Source organism: Herpailurus yagouaroundi, unplaced genomic scaffold, assembly GCF_014898765.1.
Source record: "Herpailurus yagouaroundi ecotype Mexico unplaced genomic scaffold, PumYag 159, whole genome shotgun sequence".
Classification (NCBI taxonomy): domain Eukaryota; kingdom Metazoa; phylum Chordata; class Mammalia; order Carnivora; family Felidae; genus Herpailurus; species Herpailurus yagouaroundi.
This window is the reverse complement of record NW_024412400.1, coordinates 42,864,214-42,876,873: the sequence shown is the minus strand read 5'-3', so window position 1 is coordinate 42,876,873 and position 12,660 is coordinate 42,864,214. Positions and strand designations below refer to the sequence as shown.

General features: G+C 37.6%; 1 long non-coding RNA gene and 1 pseudogene across 2 annotated transcripts in view; one reads left to right on the top strand and one right to left on the bottom strand.

Moving 5' to 3' along the window:
• The first annotated feature begins 1,706 nt into the window (after positions 1-1,706).
• On the top strand, positions 1,707-3,062 carry LOC121034190 (eukaryotic translation initiation factor 3 subunit E-like; annotated as a pseudogene).
• A 3,858-nt stretch (positions 3,063-6,920) lies between these two features.
• The window catches only part of LOC121033801 (uncharacterized), a 28,375-nt gene continuing 22,635 nt past the window's right edge, over positions 6,921-12,660 (bottom strand). For both annotated transcript variants that reach the window (XR_005792125.1, XR_005792126.1), the window contains exon 8: positions 6,921-8,336. This is a non-coding gene — a long non-coding RNA (uncharacterized LOC121033801). The remainder of the gene's footprint in view (positions 8,337-12,660) is intronic.

Below are 12,660 nucleotides of genomic sequence, written 5' to 3'. Positions count from 1 at the left end.
ACTCCATTTCAACAGGAAGTAGCACTCAAACAGTTCCTCAGTAAAGACTATTTTGCTTGAGATTTCCACAAGAAGACTTCGTTGAGTAAATTTTTTACATGACACCATAACTTGACGGCTGAAAATCTTCCTTACCAGTGAAACCATGAAAAAGTCATGTGGTAAACATTCTATCTAATCCACCTTATGAAAGAACTCTGAGGAAATGGTTAGAAATCTGCTTCTACCATAAATTTATATATGGAGAGCTAGCCTTATTTGGTTCCGCATATTTGTGATCATTTATATCACTCTCCTGACAACATCATTTTTCAGAATAATACTGAATTTTGAAAATACTTCCTTCCTCACCAGTTTCATTATTTGTACTTCTCTGGGACCTACTGGAATGGAAATAATTGCAAATTTGGGCAGAGAGTCCAAAATATGAGTGACCCAACATATGAACAGTCCTTGCAAAAACAGGATTTCTTTCTTACAGAATAAATCTGAGCACTGGGTCAATATTTCAAGTAATAGACTTTGGAGAAAGTAATTTATTTTTTAAAAATTTTTCAATGTTTATTTTTGAGAGAGAGAGATAGACAAAGTGTGAGCACGGAAGGGGCAGAGAGAGAGAGAGACACAGAATCTGAAACAGACTCTTGGCTCTGAGCTGTCAGCACAGAGCCTGACATGGGGCTTGAACTCACGAACTGTGAGATCATGACCTGGGCTGAAGTCATACACTTAACTGACTGAGCCACCCAGGAGCCCCTACACCCAGAATTTTATGAATCTTATCTTTATTCTACTGGCTTCAAATGACAAAAAAAATGAAACAAAATTTAAACGCCCAACTGATTTAAAGAAAAGATGTAGAAAGAATGGTTGTTGGTTTTCATGAGTAATAAAAAGAACTGGTTTGGGAGCAAAGCTGGATCCAGAAGTTTGAAGGATGACATCAGAAGTCAGCCTGCTTTTCCCTACCTCTCATGGGGTCTTCTCTTTAGGCTGGCTCCTCTCTCAGGCAAGCACCCCTCTTGGTTCCACAGGAAGGCTGTCAGCACCTGCAAGGTTGCACACATCTTCGCAAGCTCATATCCTATGGCAATAGCTATTCCCTTCCCTTCAGTGTTGCAACCCCCTCTTGAAAACTCAAGAAAGCCTTGATTGTTGTTTAATCGAACTGGCCTAGATTTAAATGAAAAAAAAAAATGTACAGGGATTTCCTCTGATTTTAGCCAGTGGAGACAAAAGAAAACCATGTGGATTTCTTACAAGTTTGACCAAGAGGGTGACCAAAGGACATTCTTTTGGTTTCAAATGTCTTTTGCATAACAACTTTTGACTCACTCAATTCTGACCTGGAGTATATCCAGAGGTACACATACACACACACACACACACACACACACACACACACACACACACATACACTCACACATACACACAACAAAATCGTACAATTTTGAAAACAGTCTGAGCAATAATGTAGGGTCAGAATCTGGAAACAATTTTAACTAAATATAAAGCTACTGAATTCTGATAAAAGTAGAATCTTGATAACATAAAAAGTAGAAGATGCATAGCCGATCCCCAACAAACATGAATAAATGAATGAATGAAGTCATTCGACAGAAGAAAAATGAGGTGAGTGGTGCGTCATGGAAGCTGACAGAAGAAACTTCTCATGAAGGCAAAGAAAATATATTTAATGCTCTGGGTGTATTAAAAGTGAAAGTGGCTTTTTCCTTGGCAAGAGGGCAGAGTACAACTTGACCACTTGCATTGCACACTTTTTGGATCCACATCTAGTCTTTCTGTTGCTCAAGTTTCTGTCCATGGGAGAGATAAATAATGAAAAAGAATTATTACAAAGGAAATAGGATCTTCTTAATGTTACCAACATGACAGACTTTGCTATGGATGTACACAAAAATCTTTCTTCTGATGATATTCCACATGCTTTGACAGAAAAAAAGGACCACAGTTGTTGCACAGCTGAAACAGCTTCAGGGAGAAACTCAACCGATTTTGAAGATGTTGGAAGATCCAGAAACTACAAGGCAAATGCCATCAACCAGACATGGTCAAATGCTGCTTGACCAACTGATGGACAAGCATGGCAAGAATATTTAGATACATTCTAAATATGCAGAATTCCAAATGCATGTGGGAATTACTCTGGGGCAGCAGAACATCTTTACTTCTTTAGAGTATTGGTTCCAGCAAACACAGAAATGCTTTGAGTTCATTATGGCAGAAAACTGGCCTCTGAAATCTTAATGCAGAATTGGGATGCAGCTATGGAAAGTCTTACATGCTTAAAAGAGATCATTGATAATTTTGTGAGATCTTAATTTTGGTCTCCTCAGTAATGAACATGGCTCATCCACTGGTCTTTATGTGTTGCCTTCGACCACCCCAAAAGGTGTGATAACATGATCGATCTCTTCCTTTACCAGTCACACTATCTTAATGCAATTCGGACTATTTGTCCGCATATTTGACTACAGTTGTCATAACAAACAAAAATGTTCACAAATGCCGGCAGGTGCTAAAAGATCTGATTAAAGTCATTCAGCAGGAGTATTACACATATACAGACACAGACTCAGTTACAGAATTTGTTGAATGCTTATATGTTAACTACAACTTTGATGGGGTTCAGAAAAAGCTGAGGGAATGTGATTCAGAACTTGTGAATGACTTCTTGGTGGCTTGTCTTGAGGGTTTCATTGAAAATGCTCATCTCTTCGTATTTAAGACTTTTTTTCACATCCACTAGTGTATCGGCATTAACACGTTGACAGGCAAACTGACCACGACTCCAGAGGAAGCTCAAAGGCGGATTGTAAATTTGATTAGAAAATGCAAGTTTGGATGCCAAGACTGATTCTAAATTAGGTCATACGGTTATGGGTAACGATGTAGTCTCACCCTATCAGTGAGTGATTGAAATGACCAAAAGCCTTTCATTTAGAAGGCAGATGTTGGTCAAAAATATTGAGAAGAAACTTCATCAGAATAGTAGGTCAGAGGCTCCTAACTAGGCAACATAGGACTCTGGCTTCTGCTGAAGAACTATATAAAGACAAGATGAAAAAACTATAAAAATAAAGATGAAATAATAAAACCATTATATAAAGGGTGATATACATTTAGAAACAATATATTGAGTATGCATTTGGGGAAATTTGAATAAAATAAGCTGTTTCTTTTGTTTGTTTTTTAAGTGAAAGTGAGTTTGGGAAGCTATAAAAAAAAAAAAAGCCTGGATAAAAAAAAATCAAATCAGATACTAAATAACATTCTGTCCTGATTAATATTTAGTTATGGTTTGAAAATTTTAAATCTGTAAAATGATTCATCCATCAATTTAGCAAAGAAAACAATTATTGAGCATTTATGTAAGATACCATGACACACACTTGGGATAAAAAAATGAAATCAGGTACCTGCTTATCTGGGTATCTCTACTGAAAACAGCAAGCAGGTGAAGGTGAGAATCAGTAGAGTAGGAAAAAGTCAAGAGAGTTTGCTAGACTTGAGTGGCTAAGTTCAAGGCATACCGAGTGCTGAGTGAGGGGTCAGGAATAACTTGGGAAAATTAAACAATTGACCCCAAAAGAGAGCTGACCACGTTCATTTCACAATAAGAAATCAATAGAATGTTTCTATACATACAGCAAGAGTGGAGTTGAGGGTGACACCTAGGAGACAGATGTGGACAAATGTCTGGGCCAGGGGAGATGAAATAAGGTACTTGAATAGGATGATGTTATCAAGAAAGAATCTCAGCATGGTGGGTCAGTTTCTAGACACATTTCAAATATTGCCCAGTGAAGCTCAAAAATTTCTTCCAGATGGTTTGCCTAACATGTCTACCATTATATTTATTCTTTGACTTATTGGATTAATAATTATTTAATAAACTCTGTTATTAATTTTTGCAAGACTCACTAAAAGGAGCCTTGAAGTCTAAAGAAGTGGTTTTCTACTAGCCCATGGGATAGTCATGTTTTCTAAAAAGATCTTTGCTCTCATCAAAAGAAGGTGGAGTTTGGTTTGGGGAGAACAATGCTTTAAGACTGGATAATTCAAGAGTTTATAATCCAATAATATTTAATTTCAGAATTCCAAAACATAACACAGAGCATTTTAGCCATAAAATTGCTCTGAGCCTCACATGCCTCAGCTGTATAATACAGATAATGGATACATCACAAGGTCATTGGGAAAATTAAATGACATGATATATGGGAAACCATAGTACAATACACAGCATTGTATAAACTCATTTCTTAAAGTTTTGTTTTGGCCTCATTTCCTAAGTGTATGCTAAAAAATCCTCATGTTTGTCTTAGTTTCAATAATTCCTATTTAAATTTTCTGGTAGTCATAAAAAAGTCCTGGCAGTGAACTTCTCAAGTGGTTGAAGTCACTTGACCTTTAGCCTCCTGCTTTAAAAAATCTCTCAAGAGATATGTTTAATGGCCCAGAAATATACTGCCTGTCATGTCCTATTGCCTAATTAATGGCCAACTCAGAGGCCCTGTATGGACTGCCCCGAAGTAATTGTGAACTGATCTTGTACTCAAGGAAATGAATTGGCTCCACGACATCAGCACTGTCACAGAGCATTTACCGTATTTAAATTTCCACAACCCTTAGAACAGACAGAGCATGCAAGGGCTGGTTAACTGAGCATACAAACATTGGCTGAGCGGATAAAAAAAAAAAGTCACGTTGCTCACTGTGCCAGACAGAGAATCATACATTATTGGTTTCTGAAAACCCCTTGAATCAACTAAACACCTACCAAGTAAGCATTTTTATTTTAGCCCTGTTTGTGATAGAAGTCACTGAATTCTTTTAATGATAATTAGAAAACAAAACAAAACAAAACAAAACTTGTGGTTTGAAATTGTTCCATTTGAAGGTAAATGAAACTCTGGAGAATGGGAAGCAAATATATTGTGAAAGTTCATGATTTGAAATGGGTGGTAGAAAGTATATATCCCCAAATCAGGGAAAAACTGGGGGTCTTTTAAATTCTTTTTTCTTTCGAGAGAGAGAGAGAGAGAGCAGTAGGAACTAACTTGCTGGTAAAAATGCCACCAAGTAATTCTGGATCTTTCCTAACGACTAAAAAGTATTTAAGATTAAATATGAGGGGCGCCTGGGTGGCGCAGTCGGTTAAGCGTCCGACTTCAGCCAGGTCACGATCTTGCGGTCCGTGAGTTCGAGCCCCGAGTCAGGCTCTGGGCTGATGGGTCAGAGCCTGGAGCCTGTTTCCGATTCTGTGCCTCCCTCTCTCTCTGCCCCTCCCCCGTTCATGCTCTGTCTCTCTCTGTCCCAAAAATAAATAAACGTTGAAAAAAAAAATAAAAAAAAAAAAAGATTAAATATGAATGTTAATCTCAGGGTGTCTAGTCTGTTCATCTGTAAAGAATTCAGATCACTAGTATTTAGAGATTCATTGGAGTACTCTCAAAGTAACATTTTCAGTATTCCTGTGAGGCTGTGACATTTTTAGCTTTAAAAAGGTACTTTAAGCCACTTTGGGAGGGGGAAAAGTGTCCAGATGGATCCCTCAACTTGAAAGCAACCATCCCCTTAGCTGGGCTCCTGGAAAGGAAGGGAGAAAAAAAAAAAAAGGAGGGAGAAGTAATTGGCACGTAAAGATACGAGAAAAAGAAAGATCAATGAAAGGAGAAAAATAGGGAGAGGACTGGATAAACAAGCCAGGATTACTTAAAATCCCTCAGATTTGGGAAAACAGAGTCAAAGCTCGAAGGATGAAGAAGCAGTGCCACGGGGCTACGTTTAAATCAAAACGCTATCTTTTTAAAATGAGATGATTAAAAAAAAAACATTAAACTAATTCCTAATTTCGTCTTTGCATAATGACACTCTTCCCATGTCCTCATCTTCATGCCCCCTGTGAAAACACCACATCTACTAATGAGGGTAAACGGGCATAGCATGTGACCAGCACGTGACCAGCATGTGACCAGGAGTGTTAACAGTTCTGTGGCAGTTACTCAGAGGCAACTGCAGAATACATTTATTTAGGACACCACACATCCCTAGGGTGAGTGTTTGCTTTATAGTCTTGGCTTCTCCGCCTGACCCCTATCCGGGTTGCCAAGAGTAACATCATTCAATTTGTAATTCAATGTTTCACCAACAACGTTCGTGTTTTGTAGACACACAGAAGACAGAAATCTTTGAAACCAAAAGGTGCCTGAATTAATGGAGCTGACATGCAGCCAGCAGTAAACGGCAAAGGACCAATGAAAACAATCACCGTGTCCCGTGTCAATTCTGTTTCCAGGTAACTTTGCCTTCCTGCCTGACACGTGGATTTTGTATCATCCTTAAGTTGCTCTAATATTGAAACGTGAAATTTGGAGGATTTGAAATAAATGTAGCTAAATGGAACTTTTGGATGAAGGGCCTCTGGTTTGTTCAGATCTGTTAAAGTAATAGGGAAAGGCACAAAGGATCAAGGCAAGAAAGGCCCCAATCTTTGTTCGATGAGTGATAAAACAGCATTACTTGGGGAAAATTGGCCTGACCTTCACCTGCATGATGCTTCCGCTGCCTCAGTAATTCTTGCTTTGCTCTGATTAGGTAAAGATTGCCCCTTTCCCTGCAGGAAAAGTCAAAGAACAAAAAGGGGAAAAATTCTTGACTTAACTATAAAGAATTTATTTTTTTAATCACAGTTGGGCTTATCCAAGCCAGTTTCTAATCTTATTTTTTTAGACTTAAAAAAAAAAAAAAAGAAACCTATCTTTTAAAAGAAATTCTTTGGATCATTTTCTTTATAACCCCTAGTCTAGATCTCAACTCACATTTCTTGGATGTATTAAGAAAAAAAAAAAAAACTCTTCCTCGCTTGAAATGATAGCTTTTTCCATTTCTTTTAGGCTCTTGTCTAAGCTCTGCCAGGAATGGACGGAAGGGAGAAAGACATAGGCCCTCTCAGCTGGCTGGAACAGCAAGCAAAATGCATCAGTTGGCAGAATCCTGCCAATGTTCCAAGGAAACCTGAAGCGGGTTCCCACCCCCACCCCTCCATGGATGCCCGTGGAAGACAGAGCTCCATGGAACCATGATATTAAGTTGCAGACTCTGCCTGTTCATATAGACCAGAGCTTTTCTGTGACATTACTGTCAAACAGCCCCCTGTGTGACTAATATTTTTAACAGCATGCTATTTAAAATTTGACAAGGATATAATAATTCATTCTTCAGATAGTCAACATACTATGAGAGTAAGTCATGTCTTCAAAGTATCTTTCAAAGGGGCTATTAAAAGTAGGTTAAAGTTTTCCCCCTACAGCATGCAATTTCATTTTGGCTTTACCACTTCAACCACATAAAATTAAATTTTGACTTGAGAGTGACCTACTGAAAATTAGATGGAAAAATAAGGGGAAAGATTTAAATTACTGATTCAAAGGAAACTAACATGTCTGTCTGCAATTTAGCATACAGTTTGCTGAGCCTTCCGAGAATCTTATGTTTCTGGTAGTCACTATTTTCCTCTTAGGATTCAGATTGTATTTTTAATGGAAATGTTGTAGAACTTAATGGAATGTAATATCTTGTGATATATAGACTTAAGGCAACACAGGAAAGAATTAGCCACACGTATTTTCTGCCATAATCCTCCTCCTCTCTACTCCCAGCCTTCTTGTAACCTGTGATCTAGCCACCCAAATCAACTAGACATTCTCTCAAATAAACTATGCTCTCTAAAGCTCTGATAAAGTTGTTACCTGCTGGTCCTTCTCCTTTGAAATTCTTCACCAGCAATCAAGATTTATTCTACATTGTTATAAAAATAAGGTGATTTCGAAGGTTTCACTTTTGGAAGGGGATACGGCAATAGGCATTGATGTGATTGTCCTAACAAAAGTAGAATGTGAGTGTTTAGAGAAGACTTTCAGACATTTACTACAGAACTATATGGAGAATATTGCACTGAGGCCCATGGGAATCACAAAAATGACGTAGGATATTTCACAAATGGATTTTTGGTATCTTCCACTTTGAATTGTTGTAATTATGAAAATTATCTTTCTTTCTAATTATAGATCGATACATAGATAGACAGATAGATAGATACACAAACACACATACACATATTGGTTAGGATAGCCTAGGTTGTGCTGTGTTAACGAGCAGCACGTTAATACCAATGGTTTCACGCAACAAAATTAAAGTTTCGAGCAGGCAAATCTCTCCTTGGTCACTTTCCACAGCACCTGTATGCCACGTATTTACTTGGCATTCCGGCATGCTTTGATCCTGTAGCACACATACTTCTGTGAGCATCTCTGCAGACGAAGAGCAAGAAGAGAGTTCAAGTCATCAAATGCTTCACCCAGCTCCTCTGCTCATATTTCATTGGCCAAAACATGTCCTATGGCTGACACCCACCATTAAAGGGGCAGAGGAGTGCAATTTTCCCTTGTGCCTTATCGAAGACAAGAACCAGAGATGGGTGGTCTGTACTTGTGCCTACCATACAGGCGGACAGAATTTCACAATCAAATGCCTTGCTCTTTTTTATCTCCAAATTACTCTCATCTTCACTCTGTGGCTTATAATTATTGCCAAGAGCAAACTGTGTTAAAAAGCGAACACTACCAGCATTCATCCACAGAACCGGTTTATTTTACCATTACTTAAACAAAGAAGAACATCATCCTTCAAAGCCTCAAGTGTTTTTGGCATCTAAATATATCCGTTTAACATAACTTTTCACGAAGTATTCCAAGTATTAGAAAGAGTGAACCAAGTACAAGAATTTGTTACAAAATCACCCACAGTAAGAACAACCTAAGTGCAATATGAGATAAAATGTTTTAAACACAGGTTGATACTTTTCTTTCCTATTCTTTTATAAAAGTATAAATATGTAGTCTATACCTGCCAATTTTAACTGCTTGGCAATTCTCCCAAGGATTTACTCTTGTCACGCATTTAATGACAAATGTATCGGCATCATCTGAGATGGGAATTGAGATGCTCAAAACTACAGTCAGTATCTCCTATTGCTTTATACTCCATCAAAGATGATGCAAGCTGACTTCAAAGGGAGCTCAGTACTTGCATCAACTCTGCAGGGGTGTTGAGTAAAATGAGGAATGGAAAAAAAAAAGGAACACCATTATGTTTTGAATTTCAAGTCCTAAATCATTATTTCCTAGCTGTGCATGAGGTTACGTAGACAGAAAGTGAAATGACAACTGGTCATGTCATTGGGATGATGATATAGGAGGATCAGGAAGCTTAAGAAGATGATTTTTTTAAAGTCACATTAAAAAAATCTCTCTCCCCTGGTGTTCAGATATTCCTAGGACATTTTTCAGTGATGGAGCGACACTCTGGTACCCCCATAACGTCCAGGTGCCTGCTGGGGATTGACCTGTTTCAGAACTCTCTTCTCAGGAGTAATAATGTGCTACCCCTGCAGATAATTAAATGTGAGGTATCCAAATAGTCACTTACATCTGCTGTCGGGCCTCTATTTCTAAACGGAATCTGTATGGCTATTTGTCAGTAATGGAGAATTCACTTGTTACTAATCTTCAAAAATGAAAAGTATTCAATTTTATTTTAAAAACATATTTATTTTGCCATTGCAAAGTGTGTACAAAATGCTGTTTCCCACGTGGCGCTGTATTCGTGGTGTGGACCTAATGGCTCGAAAGAAATTCATATGATCCATTTGTTTAGAAAAAATCTTTTCAAGTGCCTAAGTATTTAGTTACAGTCAATTGCTAAAATAATATTTATCTAGAAATGTGTGTGTATGTGTGTGCGCTTATGTGGGTGACAAAAGGCAAAATAATTTATAGCACGAATCTGGGGTACGTATTCAAACAAGACAGAATTCGTATTTACTTGAAAAACAGGAATGCCTCTGGATTTAGTTAAGTATCTCAGTATAGCACCATGTGATTTATAACGTTCCTGGAAGTGTTTTTTACAGCATTACTTTTGAAAAATAAATGAGGAAAATTTAAGCCAAGGCAGTACTTAAATTATGGTGTTATGATACCACGTGAAGCACCAGAGAGACCCAAAAGGCAAAATGAAGCTGGAACTCATTGTGTTTCTCCTGGTATCATCAGAAGAGCAGCAGTCTTTACCAAAAACATTTGGCCGCTCTTTTTAAACTAAACTTTTACATTAGGTGACCTCTAAAGATGTACTACATAATACCTTTTTGTGCATTCTACAATTATGAAAAACATCCCATACAGTCAGGTGATCATTTTGATAAAAGCAGGATAAGAAATCTTTTTAAAAATTTTTTAAATGCTTATTTAATTATTTTGAGACAAAGAGAGAGACAGAGTGTGAGCTGGGGTGGGGGAGGGTGTGAAGAGAGAGAGGGAGACACAGAATCCAAAGCAGGCTTCAGGTTCTGAGCTGTCAGCACAGAGCCAGACGCAGGGCTCAAACTCAGGAACCTGAGATCATGATCTGAGCCAAAGTCAGATGCTTAACTGACTGAGCCACCCAGGTGCCAAAAGAAATCTTGATAGTACCTCTAAACTACTGCAGTGTTATGCCTTTATTTTTCCAGAACTGCAGGTCACCATTCCTCACTGCAGTATTTAGTGTTTCCTTCATACATATTGCTAAAAGATCCCTTTCGCCATAGGTCCTGGACCATACCCTTTGTTCCTTGTGTACATTTAGATCAGTGACTTCCAAAGTAGGGTACCTGCAACTTAGCCTGTGTGCAAGTCAATTCTTTACATAAAAGTACCTTTAAGTAGAAGTTTTACTTCATCGTTTTAATTTTGTTTATGCTTTGTAAATGGTATATTGAGTATAAATATACTTGTGTTTCAAGTTAAAAAATAGATACGTTGGGAATGTACATTTACACATTTATAAGGAAAAGGATATACACATAAAAAAAGTTTTAGATCACTAGTCCACCTACCACTCAGCAAAGGTTAAAGATATATTTATTATACTTTAAATGCCTAGGGCTAGTTTCAAATAATACGGCATGTACTTAGATTGGCAATGGAAAAATTATTGTTATCAGATAGTAGTTTTCTCAGGGATTCAGCAAGGCATCCTAGATGTGTTTGATAGAGTATTTTGTTTCCTAATGTAAAGTGCCTGATCTATGAACTCAGATTAAAACTTAAATATAGGAAAAAATTTTTTTAAAATTCAATATAGGAAATTAGCTTTACATACAAAACGTTGGCTAATAATTTTAAAGTCAAATATTTCTAAATAGGACTAATAATTTTCTGATTGAATACTCTGCTCCTGGTATGTATCTTCACATCATGGTGAGTAGAGACTAATTGTGTCAATGAAAAGGGGTTCCCCTAATCCAGAAACACTGGGATTCGGTATGTGCCATTTAACATTTCATCTTCATATAGCATTACCCCAACTTCATAAATTAATTTCAGTAGAAATAGAATGCTAAGGAATGCTTACATTTTTATTATTTGATTTTATTTTTATTATTTTTTAACATTTTGTTTTTAGGTAATCTCCATACCCAACATGAGCTTGAAGTCATGACCCTGAGATCAAGAGTCATGCTCTCCTGACTGAGCCAGCAAGTTACCCCAAGAATGCTAAGGAATATTTTTAGGTTAACATGCCATCCAGCCAGGTTTGTGAGTAAGAGCTGATTTTTTTTTTTTTTTGTACCTTCAAGAGACTAGAAGGTACAGTTGCCGAAATGCTTTGCTGACATAAGGATGGGATTGCTTATTTCTCCTTCAAAAAAAAAGTGTCAACTACCTTAATAATATTCACAAACCTCTTTATTCTAATGCTTAAAAATTATATATATATATCACCACACAGGATATAGGATAAAAGACAACCTTTTACTTTCCAACATTTCCTGTTGAAACTATGGTCTCTTTTCTCTGAGAAATTTTTTTTTAATTTTTTTTAACGTTTATTTATTTCTAAGACAGAGAGAGACAGAGCATGAACAGGGGAGGGTCAGAGAGAGAGGGAGACACAGAATCCGAAGCAGGCTCCAGGCTCTGAGCAGTCAGCCCAGAGCCCGACGTGGGGCTCGAACTCACGGACCGTGAGATCGTGACCTGAGCCGAAGTCGGCCGCTTAACCGACTGAGCCACCCAGGCGCCCCGAGAAATTTGTTTTAAATGATAGATATTTCTGCCTTTTTGTTTAGAGCAATAGTCTTTAGTTTTAGGAGCACTGATATTTCCATTATTCTATTACATATATTCTTCTGGCCCAAAATGAAGAAAGAAACTTTAAAATTATGTTTTCCACAGTGAGTAATATAGTTTGATCAATCATCAATAAAGTGTTAATAATTTCCTACTTGGTATGTTGGTGTGTTAGGGTTGGGGCTAATCAATCATCAGTAAAGTGTTAATAATTTCCTACTTGGTATGTTGGTGTGTTAGGGTTGGGGCTAATCAATCATCAATAAAGTGTTAATAATTTCCTACTTGGTATGTTGGTATGTTAGGGTTGGGGCTAGGCACTGTGTCAAGCTAGGGTGATAAGCCAGTAATGAAAGGTGTTAAATGCTACATTCCACAGAGTTCCCGGATGAACTCAGCAAAGAGAAAAAGAAACACACACACACACACACACACACACACACACACACACACACACACA